The following is an 18,089-nucleotide window of genomic DNA, read 5'->3' on the forward strand; positions in this document are numbered from 1 at the left end:
AGATCACCTTTACCTTTAACACTTGAGTATTTCTCATGTCCCCAGTTTCTAGCCCTCACCTGCTGAAACTGATGTCGGAAACCAATCTTTCATTCATGAACTAATTCATAATCATCTGCCATTTCCGCTGTTAATCATGCAGTTTTAACCCTCTGTTCTTCCACATGAGTTCTCACTAAATCAGGAATTGAATTTTTAAACTCCTCTAAAAGTATAATTTCTCTGAGAGCTTCATACGTTTGGCCTATTTTCAAAGCCCTTATCCACCTATCAAAATTACTTTGTTTGAGCCTTTCAAACTCCATGTATGTTTGACCAAATTCTTTCCTTAAATTTCTAAACCTTTGTCTGTAAGCTTCAGGCACTAGCTCATATGCATTTAAGATGGATTTCTTCACCTCCTCATACGTTCCAGATACCTCCTCCGGTAGTGATTCAAACACTTCACTAGCTCTACCTACCAGCTTTATTTGAATCAGTAACACCCACAGGTCCTGTGGCCATTTCATTTGTTTAGCTACCTTCTCAAATGAAATGAAAAAGGCTCCCACTTCCTTCTCGTCAAACCTTGGCAATGCTTGGACATATTTAAATAGATTCCCACCAAGCCTTCGACTATGACGCTCTTTCTCACTATCCTCATTACTATCATCCAACTGTACGTTTCCCTTTACGTCTGCCAATTTTAACTGATTGTCATGTTTCATGGCCATTTTCTGAAGTTCAAACTCCCTCTCTTTATCTTTTCCCCTGATCTGTATTTCTCTTTCTTTTTCTTTTTGTTCTGCTAGGGCGATTCTTTCTTTTCTCCTTTCTTCTCTCTCCTTTTCTTTTTTCTCTCTCTCTCTTTCTTTTTCCTCTCTCTCTCTTTCTCTTTCTTTTTCCTCTCTCTCACTCTCGTATTCCAGCCGCTTTAATTATTTTTCATGTTCCATTTGTTTAATTTGCAACTGAATTTTTGCCATTTCCAATGTGTCAAACTCTATCTCAGGCAACTTTAAATGCTTAACCACTTCCATAATTACCTCATCTTATCGCATTTTGTCAGTTAATGTTAACTGCAATGTTCTTGCCAAATCTAACAGTCTGCTTTTCGTTTCTGTCTGTAAAGTACTACGTGTGACATTCTCTACCCAAAAAAACTTCTGAGCCTCTGAAAGAGCCATTGTTCACAACACTCTCCCCACTTAAACTAAAATACCACACTGGAAAAGCAACAATCCTTCACTGTCTTTAAGTTCACAAAAGCCAATCCAATAGATAGACTTTTATCCCTGATGAGCCCCCAATTGATATGGGCGAGGCGTTTTCAGAACCCCAAAATGTATCATGGAGTTCAACCAACCTCTCTCTTTAATGGATTTGTTGCTTTTCCTAGCACACGGCTTTTCCCTAGGTGTGGGATTACAATTATGGACACGTGGGTTTTTAAACACAAAACATTGTTTATTCCATGAGCTCAACTTAACATCTTAAATAAACATTGGATCTCTTCACACCCCTTACTTCAAAGATAACTCAGAAAATATTGCAACAGTAAATAATTCCTTAAAATGTTCCTTCAAACTTCCAAGAGACTTAACACCTTTAAACAAAATCACATCCGGTTCAAGGCTTCACTATTATATGTTTAAATCACCCAAATGATCCAGAGATAGTCTTTCATGGCAGATATCCAGTTCACTGCAAAACACAGACACCCACTCAGCTCTTTTCAAAACTTGCAGCTCTTTGGAAACACACATACACACACACTGTTTTTTAAACTGAAACTAAAAACCTGCAAAATTAAACTGCAAAATGGCTGACCTGACCTCAGCCCCACCCACTCTCTGACATCACTGTTTTCTTAAAGGTACATTGCTTAAACATCCATGTCTTAAAAGTACTCTCACATGACACTAATTACAATCACAGTCCCCGACGGGGCAACCAACATGCTGGTGCCTGCTCGGGCCGGCTTTTATGGTTAATTTAATGAGCCCCTGCTGGATGGGCCTCCACCCTCTAATTGGGAAGTTCATAACCCACGAGCCCCATGGGGAGATCAATACTAGTTTTCCCATTGGACCTCGTTGGGGGTTACGACAGTATTACGATCGCTTCTCCTGAAAACAGCATTTCTTACATCAATAGTACAAAACCCTTGAAAAAAAATGTTGAAATCTGTTGGGAATCCAACAATCTATATTATTTCTCTCAAAAGCACAGCAGAAGGCATTATAATTTGTAAATGAATTAAATTGGAGTCGAGGTGAAAAGGAACTGAAGTCTCTTGTTTCAAACTTGATTTAACTTTATGTCATAGATGTGTCCCACAATTCTAAACTCTCCTTGTATTGTCTTGATATTACTGGACCACAATATTTGGGAACTCTCGGCAAGGTGACATTTCCATTTACCCATGGAGCAAGATAGAGAAAAATTAATATTTCAAACTGATTGAGGAAATTATGTTCGGGCTCTCCATTCTGGAATCAGACTGCGAGGAAAGGTTTACCCCTTAGCCTCAAACTATGACCCCTAGTTCTGGACTCCCCCACCAAACAGAACGTCCTTTCTGAATCTACCCTGTCTAATCCTGTTAGAATTTTGTAAATTTCTGAACTCCAATGAATATAATCCTAACTGATTAACCTCTCTTCATATGACAGTCCCGCCATCCCTGGAATCAGCCTGGAAAACCTTTGCTGCACTCCCTCCATAGCAAGAACATCCTTCCACAGATCAGGACACCAAAACTGCACATAATACTCCAGGTGTGGCCTCACCGATGCCCTATGGAATTGCAATAAACCACGCCCACTCATTTTCTTTCACAGTGGTGATGATCTGCTCTAAAAACTCCAGTGTGCAACTGGAGAGCTACACTCCAGTTTTCAGTCAGAGCCTGACGCTCTGGAAAAAATATGTGAAAATTCTGCCCACAGAGTGTATGTCAGAGGAGTAATGTCAGGATGGGAATAAACACTGAGCAGGGTTTCCCAGGGCCTGGTGTCGGGAAATGCCACTGTTTCTATTTTCCTTAAACAATCAGCATTTTTTTGCAGCATTTGAGCTGTTTTTTTACAGTTTGGTTCAATGGAATGGAAGCAACGTTTCAATTTACTTACAGCTGAAGTGCATGTACAAGTTTCCGGTTGAATTATATAAAAGGAATTTACAATCTCAAGCCCACAGCCATCTTATTTTTATATTTTTTAAAACTGGTCAAAGCGTGACAGACCTAATGTACTTCGGAACAAATCTGATAGCTTTAATCAAGTACAAGGGAGCAATGTTAGGAAAAACAGCAAAGCATAGCTATTTAGTCACTGCTATAAAGCAAGTTCTATTGAGCAAACTGCTCATGTGTCTACTGACTGATAATGTTCTCTACAAAGGAAAACACTGGAACTTTTGTCTAACCAATGAAAAATTAATTCTTAAAGCCAATAAGAAACAACAGCTTTAACTCCTCACTATTAATAAAGAGGGAAAAAAATTGAAGGGAGCTGCTGGAATATTAATAGGTGTGGGATAATAAGATGCTTCTGAGTTACAGTGCTGCAACATGATAGAAGAGTTTTCTAAGCGGAATTAGTAACGTATTTAACTTTGTTACTAAATATCTGGCATTTTAGATACGTATTTGAAGATCATCCGTCGTGCTGAGCTGTTTTGAAAGAATTTCAGAGCACATTTCAGACAATATACCCAACTCAATCAGAAGCCTCCATTCAAAGTAAGAACTCCTATTTCCAACCCGCGACACAGGAAGAAAATGCACACTTACCTTCCTCCGACATTTCAGGGCAGTTCTGCAGATGGAGGATCTAGATGCCATATTCGGGTAAGCAAAGAGTTTAAATGCTCCAAAGCTTCCTTGAAGAGCTCTGGAAAGAAGTAAGAGAGTAGGGTGGGTAAGAGAGTGGTGTGGGTGAATAGTTATGGTTGGTAAGGGAGTGGGGTGGGTGAAGGGTTATGGTGGGTAAAGCAATAGGGGGGGCTTGAGGGGTTAGGGTGAGTAAGGGAATGGGTTAGGTGGTGGGTTAGGGTTGGTAAGGGAGTGAGGTGAGTGAAAGGTCAGAGTGGGTAAGGGAGTAGGAGGGATGAGGGGGTGGGTTGAGTTATGTAAGGGAGTAGGGTGGATGAGAGAGTTAGGGTGAGGGAATGGTGTAGGTGGGTTAGGGTGTGTGTTGGGTAACATAAGTGGATAGGGTGGGTAAGGTAAGGGTCAGGTTGAGTCAGGGGGGGTTCAGTTTCATTAGTCAGGTGGTGGAGTGCGTAGACAGAGGATCAGGGAGGAGTCATCAGGTCAGGAGGAATCAGGTGTCGGGGATAATGAGGGTTAGTCAGGTCATGTTGGGGGGGATTCCAGTGCAGTCAGATGGTGGTGGGGATTGATCAGTTTGGGTCGGAAGGAAGCGAGGAATAGTCGGGTGATGGGGTTTATTCAGGTCGGGTCAGGAGGAATCGAGGTGCTGGGGGTGGTGGGGGATAGTCAGCTCAAGTTGGGAAGAATGTGGGGGGATTAGATGGTGGTGGGGGGTTAGTGAGATCAGGTCAAAATAAATTGGAGTGTCACGGATAGTGGGGGTTAGCAAGGGCAGGACAGGGGGTAGTTGAGTATTGGGGATTAGTCAGGTCAGGTTTGGGGGTAGTTGGGTAGTGGGGGTTAGTCAGGTCAGGTTTGGGGGTAGTTAGATAGTTGGGGTTAGTCAGGTCAGGTCTGGGGTAGTTGGGTTGTGGGGGTTAGTCAGGTCAGGTTTTGGGGTAGTTAGATAGTGGGGGTTAGACAGGCGAGGTCAGGGTAGTTGGGTAGTGGGGGTTACTCAGGTCAGGTTTGGGGGTAATTGGGTAGTGAGGGTTAGTCAGGTCAGTTTGGGGGGTAGTTGGGTAGTGGGGCATAGTCAGGCCAGGTGGGGGGGTAGTTGGGTAGTGGGGTTTAGTCAGGTCAGGTCGAGGGTAGTTGGGTAGTGGGGGTTAGTCAGGCGAGGTCAGGGTAGTTGGGTAGTGGGGGTTAGTCAGGTCAGGTCGAGGGCAGTTGGCAGTGGGGGTTAGTCAGGTCAGGTCGAGGGTAGTGGGGGTTAGTCAGGCGAGTTCAGGGTAGTTGGATAGTTGGGGTTACTCAGGTCAGTTCAGGAGGTAGTTGAATACTGGGGGTTAGTCAGATCAGGTTTGGGTGTAGTTGGGTAGTGGGGGTTAGTCAGGTCAGGTCGAGGGTAGTTGGGTGGTGGGGGTTAGTCAGGTGAGGTCGGGGGGTAGTTGGGTAGTCGGGATTAGTCAGATCGGGTCAGGGGAGTTGGAGGAAAAGGGGGCGGTAGTTGTGTAGTGGAGGTAGTCAGGTCAGGTCAGGGTACTCCTGGCACGTCACTGCTGACATCTGCAACCTCCTGGAACGAGCCCCTCCCCAGTGGAGCAGGTGGGCACACATTGCCAACAATCGATAAGGTGACAATCACTAGAGGGCCACTCTACATCCCCACCACCAGCCAGGTCTTTGCCTCCTGCCCGTTTATTCTTCCATACTGAGGAGGGAAAGCAGAGATGTGTGAGCATTTATAATGATTTGTGTACAGAGGGGGTAAGGACACTATTTGTAGAGGGTGGCTGTGAGGCATGGGTGCAAGAGGGCAATAGGGTGGTGACGGGTGAGTGTTGACTGTTCAGATGGGATATGAAGTTTTTTTATTCATTCAAGGTATCGGGGCTTCACTGGCTAGACCAGTATTCATTGCCCATCCCTAATTGCCCCTGAGAAGGTGGTGGTGATCTGCCTTCTTGAACCACTGCAGTCCTAGTTATGTTGGCACAGCACAGTGCTGTTAGGGAGGGTGTTCCAGGATTTTGACAGTGAAGAAACAGCGAAATACTAAGTCAGGATGGTGAGTGGCTTGGATGGTAACTTCTAGGTGTTTCCTGTCTTTCTAGATGTCAGTGCGCATGTATTTGGAAGGTGCCTGTAGAGAGGGGAGTGAGTGGAGCTGCGAAGTGTATTGGCTGCGAAGGAGAATGCTGGGGAAGTCAGAGTGTGGGGGTTGGCACCTGACAGTGTAATGTTACTTAGCTTCCCCACCCTTATGGCGCTATCTCCAGATTGGAGGAAGCACAATCCTGCTGCTGCAGACTTCCATCCACACCTACTTGGTTGGAGAGGATGTCCCCCTCCTTCTGTCCATGGGACCGATCACCTTGTATCTAGTCTTTCGAGGGTCTCTACAAATGTCAAGCCAAAGATGAGGATATCATCCAGTTACACAAAGAGGGTCCAGAAATGAAGGGTGACAAAGCTTTATCCATCACACACAGGGAGGTGGGTGGGGCATTACAAAGACGCTCTCAGAAGAATTGCCAACCGTTGGTTGAAACCTCCACTCCGGTGTCAATTAGGCGCATCACTTCCAATGTACCAAACTTACACCCACTGTAGGAAAAGTCCTTAATGCTCTGCATAAGACTGAGCCTCTTCCCTAAATAACTTTGCCCTCACCCCCTGCCTGTCTCTTGCTGAGAGGCACAATGGGTTTAACACCTGCTGGGGAGGGGAGATCCAGAGCGGTCTCCGTGCCTGACCTCCATGGTGGTTGTGGTTGTTGAGCATCGTCTCGTTTGAAGTGTCCAGCTCCATTATACTTCTAGCTCCTCTTTAGATTGTCCCTTGGGTGTGATTGGCCTGAAGGATTGCTGTGGAAATTGAATGGCAAAGGCTGGATTTACGTTTGCTGTGCAGCAATCTGTTCCATTTATCTCCTCAGCCTAATTTCTACACCCCTGTTCACACTGATGGTCGTGGCCTTGATGCCAACCTCCAGGTCTTAGGCTACCTGGCTTTCGCTTTGATCCGGATGATGTTGTCCTGTGCGTCAAAGAAGGACTTTTAGAATTTGTTACCATTAAGCCTCCTCAACTCCATTTGGATAGTTCCACCCATCAAGGCTTCAGTGAGGTGGTCCTCCTGCTGTGCGACCCTGGCCAATTTGAAGAATAGATCAAGTGGATGATCGAATCGAACAACTTCACCAGCTCCAAGGATATGGGGCTGGATTCTCCGCACCCCGACGCCGAAATCGTCTTCGGTGCCGGGGTGGAGATCCATTTCCGCGCATGGAATCGGTTCCCAGATTCTCCGACCACCAAAACGCGCGCCGCGTATCTCCTACCTGCAGCCATTGCTGGAGGCCCGCCCCACTATTCTCCATCCCCGACCGGCCGAAATTCCGACAGCGTGGAACTAATGTGGTCCTGCCGCTCAGGATAGTCGAGTGGCGGCTACGGACTGAGTCCACGGCCGGTATGGTCAGGGGCGGGCCGATCGGAGGGCGGGGGGGACCTCATATGGGTCCGGGCTAATTTTGGCCGGGCGGTCCAGGTCGGGCACGCGGCCGATCGTGGCACTAGTTGGGAGATCCAGCTCCGCGATCTGAGTCCGCCATGGAGCACGGCTCCGGCGCCATGCTATTTGTGGCCGGTGACTCGGAAGTGTGGGGGCCCGTACCTGCAGCTAAAGCTGCGAGCTTCCCGACGGGTCCCTGCTAGCCCCCTGCAGGGCTATGAATATGTGGCCTCTTCACGCCAGTTTTTCTGCCGTGAAAGGCCACACTTTTTTCGACGGTGAGGTGACATAGTCCCTGAAAGGGAGAATCCAGCCCATGGAGACCAGGTCCTCTCCTTTGACTTGCTTATACTCGTAAAACCGCCGTAGTAATTGCGGATGCACACTACTGTCCCCAAAAAACTGCCTCTAATTGAATTAAGGGTGCTAAATATCAACATATCAACCGAACAGACAAAGAACAAAGAACAAAGAAATGTACAGCACAGGAACAGGCCCTTCGGCCCTCCAAGCCCGTGCCGACCATACTGCCCGACTAAACTACAATCTTCTACACTTCCTGGGTCCGTATCCTTCTATTCCCATCCTATTCATATATTTGTCAAGATGCCCCTTAAATGTCCCTATCGTCCCTGCCTCCACTACCTCCTCCGGTAGTGAGTTCCAGGCACCCACTACCCTCTGCGTAAAAAACTTGCCTCGTACATCTACTCTAAACTTTGCCCCTCTCACCTTAAACCTATGCCCCCTAGTAATTGACCCCTCTACCCTGGGGAAAAGCCTCTGACTATCCACTCTGTCTATGCCCCTCATAATTTTGTATACCTCTATCAGGTCGCCCCTCAACCTCCTTCGTTCCAGTGAGAACAAACCGAGTTTATTCAATCGCTCCTCATAGCTTATGCCCTCCATACCAGGCAACATTCTGGTAAATCTCTTCTGCACCCTCTCTAAAGCCTCCACATCCTTCTGGTAGTGTGGCGACCAGAATTGAACACTATACTCCAAGTGTGGCCTAACTAAGGTTCTAAGACATAACACAATCTTCTACTTCTGGAATATTTACTTTTACTATACTCTGTCAGTGCATAACATATTTGGGATAGCCGTGTTTGTGTTTCCTAGCACGTAAAGATAATGTTCTTGGTCTCTGGAGACTGGATGATCCAGGGTGTTCTATGTCGAGTGCACAAGTGTTTCAAATTCAAATTCAAATTCATATTTGCATAGACTTGAACCAGAGATACTTCATGCTGACACTAGATGGAAAGGATAACAATGGGTGAAATTTAATGGAGCCCACCAGAGCGGTGAAGCCAGGGACATCAGTTGTCAGTACTGAACAAAATTTAGTGGGAGGGTTGGGAAGCGACCGATGCAGGAATCCCGCAATGTCAATTATGCTCATTAATGAGTCACTTAAACTGAGTTCTCTCTTAGCCCAAAGGAATTTAATGGTGGGATCCAAAGGGAATCTCCAGTGCCTTGAAAAATCATACAAACATACGAATCACGAGCATGAGTAGGCCACACGACCCGTAGAGCCTGCTCCACTGTTCAAGAAGATCACTTGGAGGGCCGAAGGGCTGTTCCTGTGCTATACTTTTCTCTGTTTTCTTTGTTTTGTCTGATTACAACCTCAACCCCACACTTCTACCTACCCCTGATAACCTTTCACCCCCTTGTTGATCAAGAATCTCTCCAGCTCTGCCTTAAAAATATTCAAAGGCTCTGCTTTCACCGTCTTTTGAGAAGGAGTTCCAGAGACTCACAACCCTTTGAGAGAAAAGATTTCTCCTCATCTCTGTCTTAAATAAGCGACCCCTTATTTTTAAACAGTGACCCACTAGTTCTTGATTCTCCCACAAGAGGAAACATCCTCTCCACGTCCAGCCTGTCAATGCCTCTCAGGATCGTAAAGGTTTCGATCAAGTCGCCTCTTATTCTTCGAAATTCTAACCTCTTCAATACATTCCTTTACCAAGATGGCGCCGGAGCGAGGCAACTCTCTGCGAGCTCTCACAAACAGATCTACTTTTTACTTAACTTATACTCGTTCTAATCTTTTAAAATTTAATTCTAAACCTAACATTATTACTAACCTCTCTCTTTTATCCTCTCTTGCAGGCTTGCATCCGATGCCAGTGCTTTTGTAGTTACATTGTATATGTTGTGTTGCCCTATTATGTATTTTCTTTTATTCCCTTTTCTTCTCATGTACTTAATGATCTGTTGAGCTGCTCGCAGAAAAATACTTTTCACTGTACCTCGGTACATGTGAGAATAAACAAATCCAATCCAATCCAATCCAATCTCCAACCTTTCCTCATAAAACAACCTTCCCATTCCTGGTATTAGTCTAGTACACCTTCTCTGAACTGCTTTTAATGCACTTACATCTTTCCTTAAATAAGGACACTAATACGGTACACAATACTCCAGATGTAACCTCCCTACTTTTGTAATCAATTCCTCTCACAATAAATGTTAATGTTCTATTCGCTTTCCTAATTACTTGTTGCACCTGTTACTAGCCTTTTGTGATTCATGCACTAGGACACCCAGATCATTCTACACCTCAGAGCCTGGCAATCTTTCACCCTTTAGATAATAAGCTTCTATTTTATTCTACCTGCCAAAAGGTATAATTTCACATTTTCCCACATTATAATCCATTTGCCAGGTGTTTACCCACTGACTTAACCTATGTAATCATGTTGGGTTTGTAAACAGCCTACCTGGGATTCCGTTACTGACAGGCATTTCAATCAAGGGATTTACTGTCAGGAACGTGAGTGTGTGCTAAAAGCCACACCATGCCCTGGCTTCTGACCACCTTACCCCCTACCCTCACCAGCAGCCCTTTCCCTCCCTATGAACCCCCCCCCCCCCCCCAACCTGTTCCACTTGCCTGTCTCCGGGGATCGAGAGATGATTCGTGGTTGAAAGGCCTCAGTACATTACCACCAGCAGCCACTGCTCTTAGCACCACTGTTTGGCTGGCAGCTCGGAGGGGAAGGATTTCTGCCCAATTGGGTCCTTTATCATGTGGGAGGCTCAAAGCTGGCCAGGTAACTGCCTGATTTCATTTGAATAGCATCGGATCCCTTAAGAGAGAAGTGAGGCGGGACTTCCACTGGTTCTCTAACCAATGGGGAGACCCCTATCGCTCAGACTAAATTCTGCCCATTAGTTTCCTTTGCAGCAGTGTCAATCTTCACAAAACTCTCAAAATCTTTCAAGGTAAAAGGCTATAATTGTCACACAATTAAATTTAGACGTGCAAGCTCAGATATTTACCTACTGAGCGATTGCAATGGTATCGTAACACAGACCCTGCACTAAAACTGACACTGACACTACACAGGAGAGAGGTAAAATGCTGGACAGGAAGATTACCACACATAATTGAGGAGGAAGATTAAATCAAGCTTTTAAATCAAATCATCATCAAACGAACCCCACATGAGTTATGCTAATAGTAATGAAGCAGAAATCATCACGTCCTAGTCGTCCTGGAATTACGGTGGGTAATTTTAAACAGTGACTGCGTGGGTGGTTGATCGAGCAGGTCAACCCTCTCCAATTTTCACTTCCATTGGCGGGGGGGGGGGTTTCTATGCCCCCTGCGAAGTAGCGAGAGGCTGCCTGCCATTGGCCAGAAGCGGGATCTTCTGGTCTTGCCGCTGCCAATGTGATTTCCCATTGAGTCCAGTCCACAGCCCTTGATAGGCACTTTGGTGACCAGTATGAACAGGAGGTTACGGAATCATCCCAGAGACCCGCGGCGGGAGTTCACCTGTAGCTATCAGGGATGGCCACTTGGAGAAGCAGCTCCCAGACAAGACTGAAACTGTAGGCCCATTAGCATATGGATGGCCCATCTCCGGGAACAAAGGAAGATACTTAAGTGACTGATCTGGCCCCAGACCTCGCGGCGCCAGTTCCCCAAACCGAAAGCAGAAAACAAAGCAGGCCTACGGCCACCTAGGACACCCATCAGGGCACCCACCCCTTTATTGGTCAAGATCAATACGACTGATCAAGATATGGCCCAATTGATTGGGGCCAAGTTCAAGGCCCGCCCAAAAGTGCACGAAGCTCCTTCGGGTATAAGAAGAAGGCCCCAAGAGACAATCGCTCTCTTGGACTTGGCTCTCACAGCAAAGAGACCCGTCCACCAGCTGCACCAGAAGCAAGTAAGTCCAAGGTCAACGCTCGCTACCAGACGGACGACCTTAGCTGTTCCCCTCTATTACTTCGACCCCCGCAGCCTCAGATCCAAACAACGGTCATTGTTCCTCTGACTGAGTGGGCGCCCGAAGCTAAGTATAGGCTTTAGCAGTAGCGATAGTTTAGTCTGTAGTATTTTGTGCATGAGTAGATATTAGTATATATGAATAGATAGGTGGAGGGACAGGTAGTATTGAGGAGGTGGGGAGGCTGCAGAAAGATTTAGACAGTTTAGGAGAGTGGTCTGATGAATGGCTGATGAAATTCAATGTGGGCAAGTGCGAGGTCTTGCACTTTGGAAAAAAGAATAGAGGCATGGACTATTTTCTAAACGGTGACAAAATTCATAATGCTGAAGTGCAAAGGGACTTGGGAGTCCTAGTCCAGGATTCTCTAAAGGTAAACTTGCAGGTTGAGTCCGTAATTAAGAAAGCAAATGCAATGTTGTCATTCATCTCAAGAGGCTTGGAATATAAAAGCAGGGATGTACTTCTGAAGCTTTATAAAGCATTAGTTAGGCTCCATTTAGAATACTGTGAGCAATTTTGGGCCCAACACCTCAGGAAGGACATATTGGCACTGGAGCGGGTCCAGCGGAGATTCACACGGATGATCCCAGGAATGGTAGGCCTAACATACGATGAATGTCTGAGGATCCTGGGATTATATTCATTGGAGTTTAGGAGGTTGAGGAGAGATCTAATAGAAACTTACAAGATAATGAATGGCTTAGATAGGGTGGACGTAGGGAAGTTGTTTCCATTAGCAGGGGAGACTAGGACCCGGGGCCACAGCCTTAGAATAAAAGGGAGTCACTTTAGAACAGAGATGAGGAGACATTTCTTCAGCCAGAGAGTGGTGGGTCTGTGGAATTCATTGCCACAGTGGATGCCGGGACGTTGAATGTCTTTAAGACAGAAGTTGATAAATTCTTGATTTCTCGAGGAATTAAGGGCTATGGAGAGAGAGCGGGTAAATGGAGTTGAAATCAGCCATGATTGAATGGTGGAGTGGACTCGATGGGCCGAATGGCCTTACTTCCGCTCCTATGTCTTATGATCTTATGGTCTACTGTGTGTGCAAATAAATAGTATTGACTTTGAACTAACTAACTGGTGTATTGGCTCTTTGATCAGTATTTGGGTTTGAACCTTGTGGCGCTATCGAAATATACCTGGCGACTCTAGAGCAAACATAATTAGGATTAAGGAAGGCAAAAATATTGACCACCATATTCAGAGCCAACCAAAGAGAGCAACACACCGTTGGCAGGACCAGATGTTCCCGCTGGTGAAAATGACTGGAAAATCCCCTCCCAATGATTTCCAGGGTGGCCAAGCAGGGAAAGCAGTTTACCGCCCAAGTGGTGATTGTTGTTTGTTTAATATTTTGGAATATTTCATTTTCTATGCACTGCTCACTTGTTCATTACACAAACTCATAAACATCCCTGAAATAGTAAAACAGCTGAATAGCAAACTAAGGTTTATCGTCATAACTTCAACCACTGATGAAGTCCACTAAAGCCTAACATGGTCATAAATTTAAACTCTAAATCTTAAAAAATGTGCGCGCTTGAGAAATATTCTTATATTTAATATTCTTATATTAGCACTGCTACCTCACAGCGCCAGGGTCCCAGGTTCAATTCCGGCCTTGAGGACTGTGTAGAATTTGCATGTACTCCCCGTGTCTGCGTGGGTTTCCTCCAGGTGCTCTGGTTTCCTCCCACAGTTCAAAGATGTGCAGGTTAGATGTATTGGCCATGCTAAAGGTGCCCCTTAGTGTCGAAAGATGTGCAGATTAGTTGGGGTTACAGGGTAATGGGGATAGGGTGGGAGAGTGGGTGCAGACCCAATGGGCTGAATGGCCTCCTTCTGCACTGACGGGATTCTATGATTCTAAGATTCCAAAGGACCTTCTCTGTCTGGCTTTGTTATCCACTGCCATGGACAGCTCTTCACCTACTCAGGTTAAATTTACTGTCAGGTCAGGAGCCCACAAACAAAGAATTAATTTGGTTAACCAATGTGAAGGGATATCCTGCTTAGACCCACCAGAATAACTCCCACTTGGAGACTGCTTCAAGTTGGAGAACAAAATTCATCCTTTTTCCACTTCAATCCATGGAGACAAACCAGCAAACAGCAATAAAGGGTATGATTTGTCAAACTGCTCAGAAAATTGATCAATGTCCCCGAAAAGTAGCATGAAGGAAATATCATCCTATCTGGGAATTGATGAAACCACATGGAAGTAAATGAATGGGAATGAGCATCAGCCCCAAATTTATGTTATGTCATTTGCCAATGAAAAACCTGGAAGAGTAATGCATATAGGGAAACGTAGGTTAAGGGACAACCTTTTGCATAACAAATATGCTGACAGAAATCAAATTTAGCTGGTACGTGGATTCCATATTATGGTACACTTGGAATTTGGGGTTGTATACTTTTTAAAAATGAGAACCATTGAATTGGTGAAGAAAGACAAACCATTAATGACCTATTGGGGTGAATTCTCCGCCTCCCCAGCCATGTGTCCCTTGATGGCGCACCCTCGCTGACAGCGGGATTCTCTGTTCCCGCCACCAGGCGGGGGTGCGCTATTAGCAGAACGGAGAATTCCACCGGTGGAGAATTCCCCCCATCACCGTTCATGACCTTAGGACACCCCTAAAACATCTTTGCAGTCTATGATTTTTTTTGAAGTGTAGTCAAAATGTGGTAGCCGATTTGAGCCAGCAGGGTTCCACAAACAGGAATCGTTTCACTAAAATTAAAGTAAAATACTGTCGTTGCTGCAAACCTGACAGAAAAGTTCTGGGAAAACTCAGCAGGTCTGACAGCATCTGTGGGGATAGAAACAGAAGGTGGGAAACTCCCATCCTGGGATTAAATCTTGTGGTGGGGCAGGAATGTGGAGTGTTTTTCCCCCTTTGGAGGACAGTGGGAAAAGACGTCAAATCACCTGGCCCGAACTCATCAATTATGCAACCAGGTGTTTGCACCACATTCCACGACAGGGCAGGCCTGATGGTGCGTAGTTCCCCCGTCTTTTTCTGGGCGCCATTCTGAAAAGGTGATCAACATCACTGATCCACTATTGATGAAGAAAGGTTGACCTCCTGAAAATAAAGATGTATGTCTTGGAGCACTCTGAGACCTTCTTATGGGCCTTCTGAGAGCGAAGATAGATCTCCAGGAACATTTTGGGACGAGAGGATGTACCCCTCTAGGGCATTGAATCTGGTAGGTCGTCCATCTGCAACTACTCCCCCCCGCACCCCCCCCCCCCCCCCCCCCCCACACCCACTGATGTAGTGTTCTGGGGTTGGTGGTAGCCTCCATCCTGAACTCCGGAGGCAGCCCCAAACATAATTCAGTTGAGTCCCGACATTTCCATGCCATGTTATTCCAGACGTGTTTCCCACCAGTTGGTTTACGCGTTGGTTTCGCAAAGAATCAGGCGTGGGTGGTTTGGCCTTCATCTGCATTGTATTAGCAGGGTGTAAATGAGTTTCACACTAGCCTCCAGCTGCTTTCCCGATCCACCATGACGGACTTCAGCGGAAGATACCATGGGAAATTTATGCCGGTTAAAGCTGAATTTAGGGCCTCCCGCTGAATTCTGTCCAACATTGGATCCGCCCGCATGGGCAGGAAGGATTCAGCCCAGAGTTAGCATTTCAAGTCTGTCAGGCTCTTCTTTATGAGTCCGTACAACTCTTCTACTTGAAGAGTTGGATATTGGGCGGGATTTTCCCACCCATGACGGCGGAGGCGACAGCGGTGGCCCACTATTGGTCGACAGCGGAATCTTCTGGTACATCCATTGTCAATGTGTTTTCTTGTTGCATGGACCCCCTCACTTCTGGGAAAGCCCCGATGGGGGATTGCCGTCGGCAGAACTAGAAGATCCTGTCGACGGGAATGGCCAGAAAATTCCAGCCATTGACTCTCTTTCTCTACAGATGCTGCCAGACCTGCTGCATTTTCCAGCATTTTCCATTTATATTATGCTTCACTGATGTTGTTTGAGGGATAAATATTCACCAGGAGAATAGGAGGACACCTATATAAAGATGTCACTTTATTGTGTGGCACTTCTTCAGTACTGTACTAAAATACTAATGACAAATACCAGTAAGTAGCCAGTATTATGTGCTCATGTCTGTGAAAGGAGATATGGATCCACAACCTTCAGGCTTATAAATTAGATTGCTGCCTCTGAGCCAAGGCTGAAATATCTCGTTGAATGTGAGAGACTCTGCTTTTGAAATATTTTCCTTTGGCTTCCCAAGAATGAGTGAATGCTCAAATCCTGTGGGATTATCTGACTTCTCATAAATGTTAACTGCAACTGACAGATCTCCATTGAGATAGCATGAGGTGAACGAAAGATAATATTGTTGCATGAGGTGCGTTGGATGTAAAGTGCCGGTGGGTGGGATCCGTATCATGCAGAAATCATTTGGAAAGCAGGTTCAAACCTTTCCTCAGTGTCATGAGAGGAATTCTTAATGAATTCTTGTGAATTCTAATGGTCTTTCATGACAAATTGGTACCTAAAAACCCCTTCAAATACCCTGGTTAAAGAATTAAATAAAATCACTACGGCGGAGATTTTCTACCCCTCCCCCACCACGGTGTATTTTTCCGCGGCAGAGATGACTCGCCATTGGCCGCCGGTGGCACCTTCCGGTTCCTCCGAAGTCTGCAGTCTTTTGTATGGCCCGGGGGGGGGGGTAAGTGGGGGTGGTTGCCCGGCGGGGGGGGGGGGGGGGGGGGGGGGGGGAGGAGGAGAGGTTGCCTTTGGAGGGTCCAGAAGAATCCGGCAGCAGGAAGGACTGGAAAATCCCTCCTGTGCATTTCTTGCAGGCCGTGGCAAGGGGGAACACCTTGGGCTGAATTCTCCGGTCGCCGACGCCAAACTCGCATTCGGCGATCGGCTGGAGAATCCCCATTTCCGGCGAAATCGGAAAAAGGCGCCTCTTTTGCGAAGCCCCGCCCCTCCAAAGCAGCCTACTCTAGAAGTAGGCTGCACACCATATCGATGGCCTCAGGACGTCACCTGAGTCCCCCCCCCCCCCCCCCCCCGATGCTCCACCCCCGACCCCGTTTGTCTCTCATGGTATTACCTCTCGGGAACTCGGCGTGGCGGATGCGGACTCAGTCCACAGTCGGGGGAGAGCCGATCCATGGGCAGTGGGGACATTGGCAGGGGCTGGAGGCACTGTTGGGGTGTGGTCCGGTGCTCATGAGCCGGCCAAAGGGGGCGCACTATTTTGCAGGCCAGGTCCGCGTGCGGCCGGCGCCATGTTGCATGGTGCAGCCGCTGCAGGCCACCGAAGTGCGCATGCATGGCCACCGACCCGGCAATTCACCGGGCTGTATCGGCAGCTAGAACCGGATGCTCTGTGCTGCCTCCCTGCTAGCCCCCAGCCAAACGGAGGATCGGTGGCCATTTTGCGCCGAACTAATGGTCGTAAAATGCCACCGTTCCACGCCTGCGTCAGGACATAACCTGAAAATCGGAGAATCCAGCCTCTTGTTTCAGATACAAAATAGGCCTTCTCTTCCCTACATCAAATACCGTGTGCTAAAATGTTCTGCTCAAATAAACTCCCTGCAAGATTGAATAATGGCATTTTCAGAACTTGACACCTGTATTAATAATATTTTTATTGTTTTCTGTTATCTCCCTTTCACACATAAATACATGAAATGGAACTGCAATAACCATTTAGAATATATTAGAAAATGGCAAACTTCAAAACGTGACGTTTTACTTATCACACGTATGCTGTCGTTGCTTAAGAAGATTTCTGATGCAGTAACTTATCTTTTCAGCAGCTCATCAAAAGATGACTCATAAACTTTACCATGTTTTGACGTTTACTCAAACAAAAATCAACCCTGGTTTCTCGTCTCAAAAGATTATGGGCCGGATTCTCCAGTCCGGCAACTGCGTTTTCCGCCGCGCCCCCACACCCGGTAGCTGAATTCTTCATTCCGCAGCCGGCCAATGGCGTTTCCCATTGTGGCCAGCCCATGCCATTGGGAAACCTGCGGGTTTCGGTGCACTGCCGGCGAACCGGAGGAACCCGCCGACGGAGAATTCCGCTGCATTTCTCTGAACCTCCCTTCCTTACCCATATCAGTGAAAGAGATGGCAGACTTTACAAGCAGCAAACTCTGCCATTCTCTGTGACTGGTACAGTATATTGGTAGATTGAGCCCAACACTTTGTAGAGTCTCTTCAAATTTTGCTTGTGGGAGCTTGCTGTGCTCAAATTGGCTGTAGTCTTCCTTACATTAAAATAGCGACTATAATTCAGATGTACTTCATTAGTTGTAAAGTGCTTTGGATATTTCAATGCTGTGACAGATGTTATGCAACTTCAAGTCTCTTGCTTTCTTTTGATGGTTTACTGCATAAAGAAGCTGCTCTTTTTTTTTTCTGAGACCTTGACCGTTCCTCGTGATCCAAATTCATCACCCATCTCGATGCCCGTCTACCTCAGCTTATTTGGTGCTCC

At 46.4% G+C, this 18,089-nt stretch overlaps 1 long non-coding RNA gene across 2 annotated transcripts in view; it reads right to left on the minus strand.

Moving 5' to 3' along the window:
- The window catches only part of LOC140408992 (uncharacterized), a 174,632-nt gene that overhangs the window by 137,616 nt on the left and 18,927 nt on the right, over positions 1-18,089 (minus strand). For both annotated transcript variants that reach the window (XR_011940255.1, XR_011940256.1), the window contains exon 2: positions 3,776-3,875. This is a non-coding gene — a long non-coding RNA (uncharacterized lncRNA). The remainder of the gene's footprint in view (positions 1-3,775; positions 3,876-18,089) is intronic.

This window comes from Scyliorhinus torazame, chromosome 1 (assembly GCF_047496885.1).
Source record: "Scyliorhinus torazame isolate Kashiwa2021f chromosome 1, sScyTor2.1, whole genome shotgun sequence".
Taxonomy (NCBI): domain Eukaryota; kingdom Metazoa; phylum Chordata; class Chondrichthyes; order Carcharhiniformes; family Scyliorhinidae; genus Scyliorhinus; species Scyliorhinus torazame.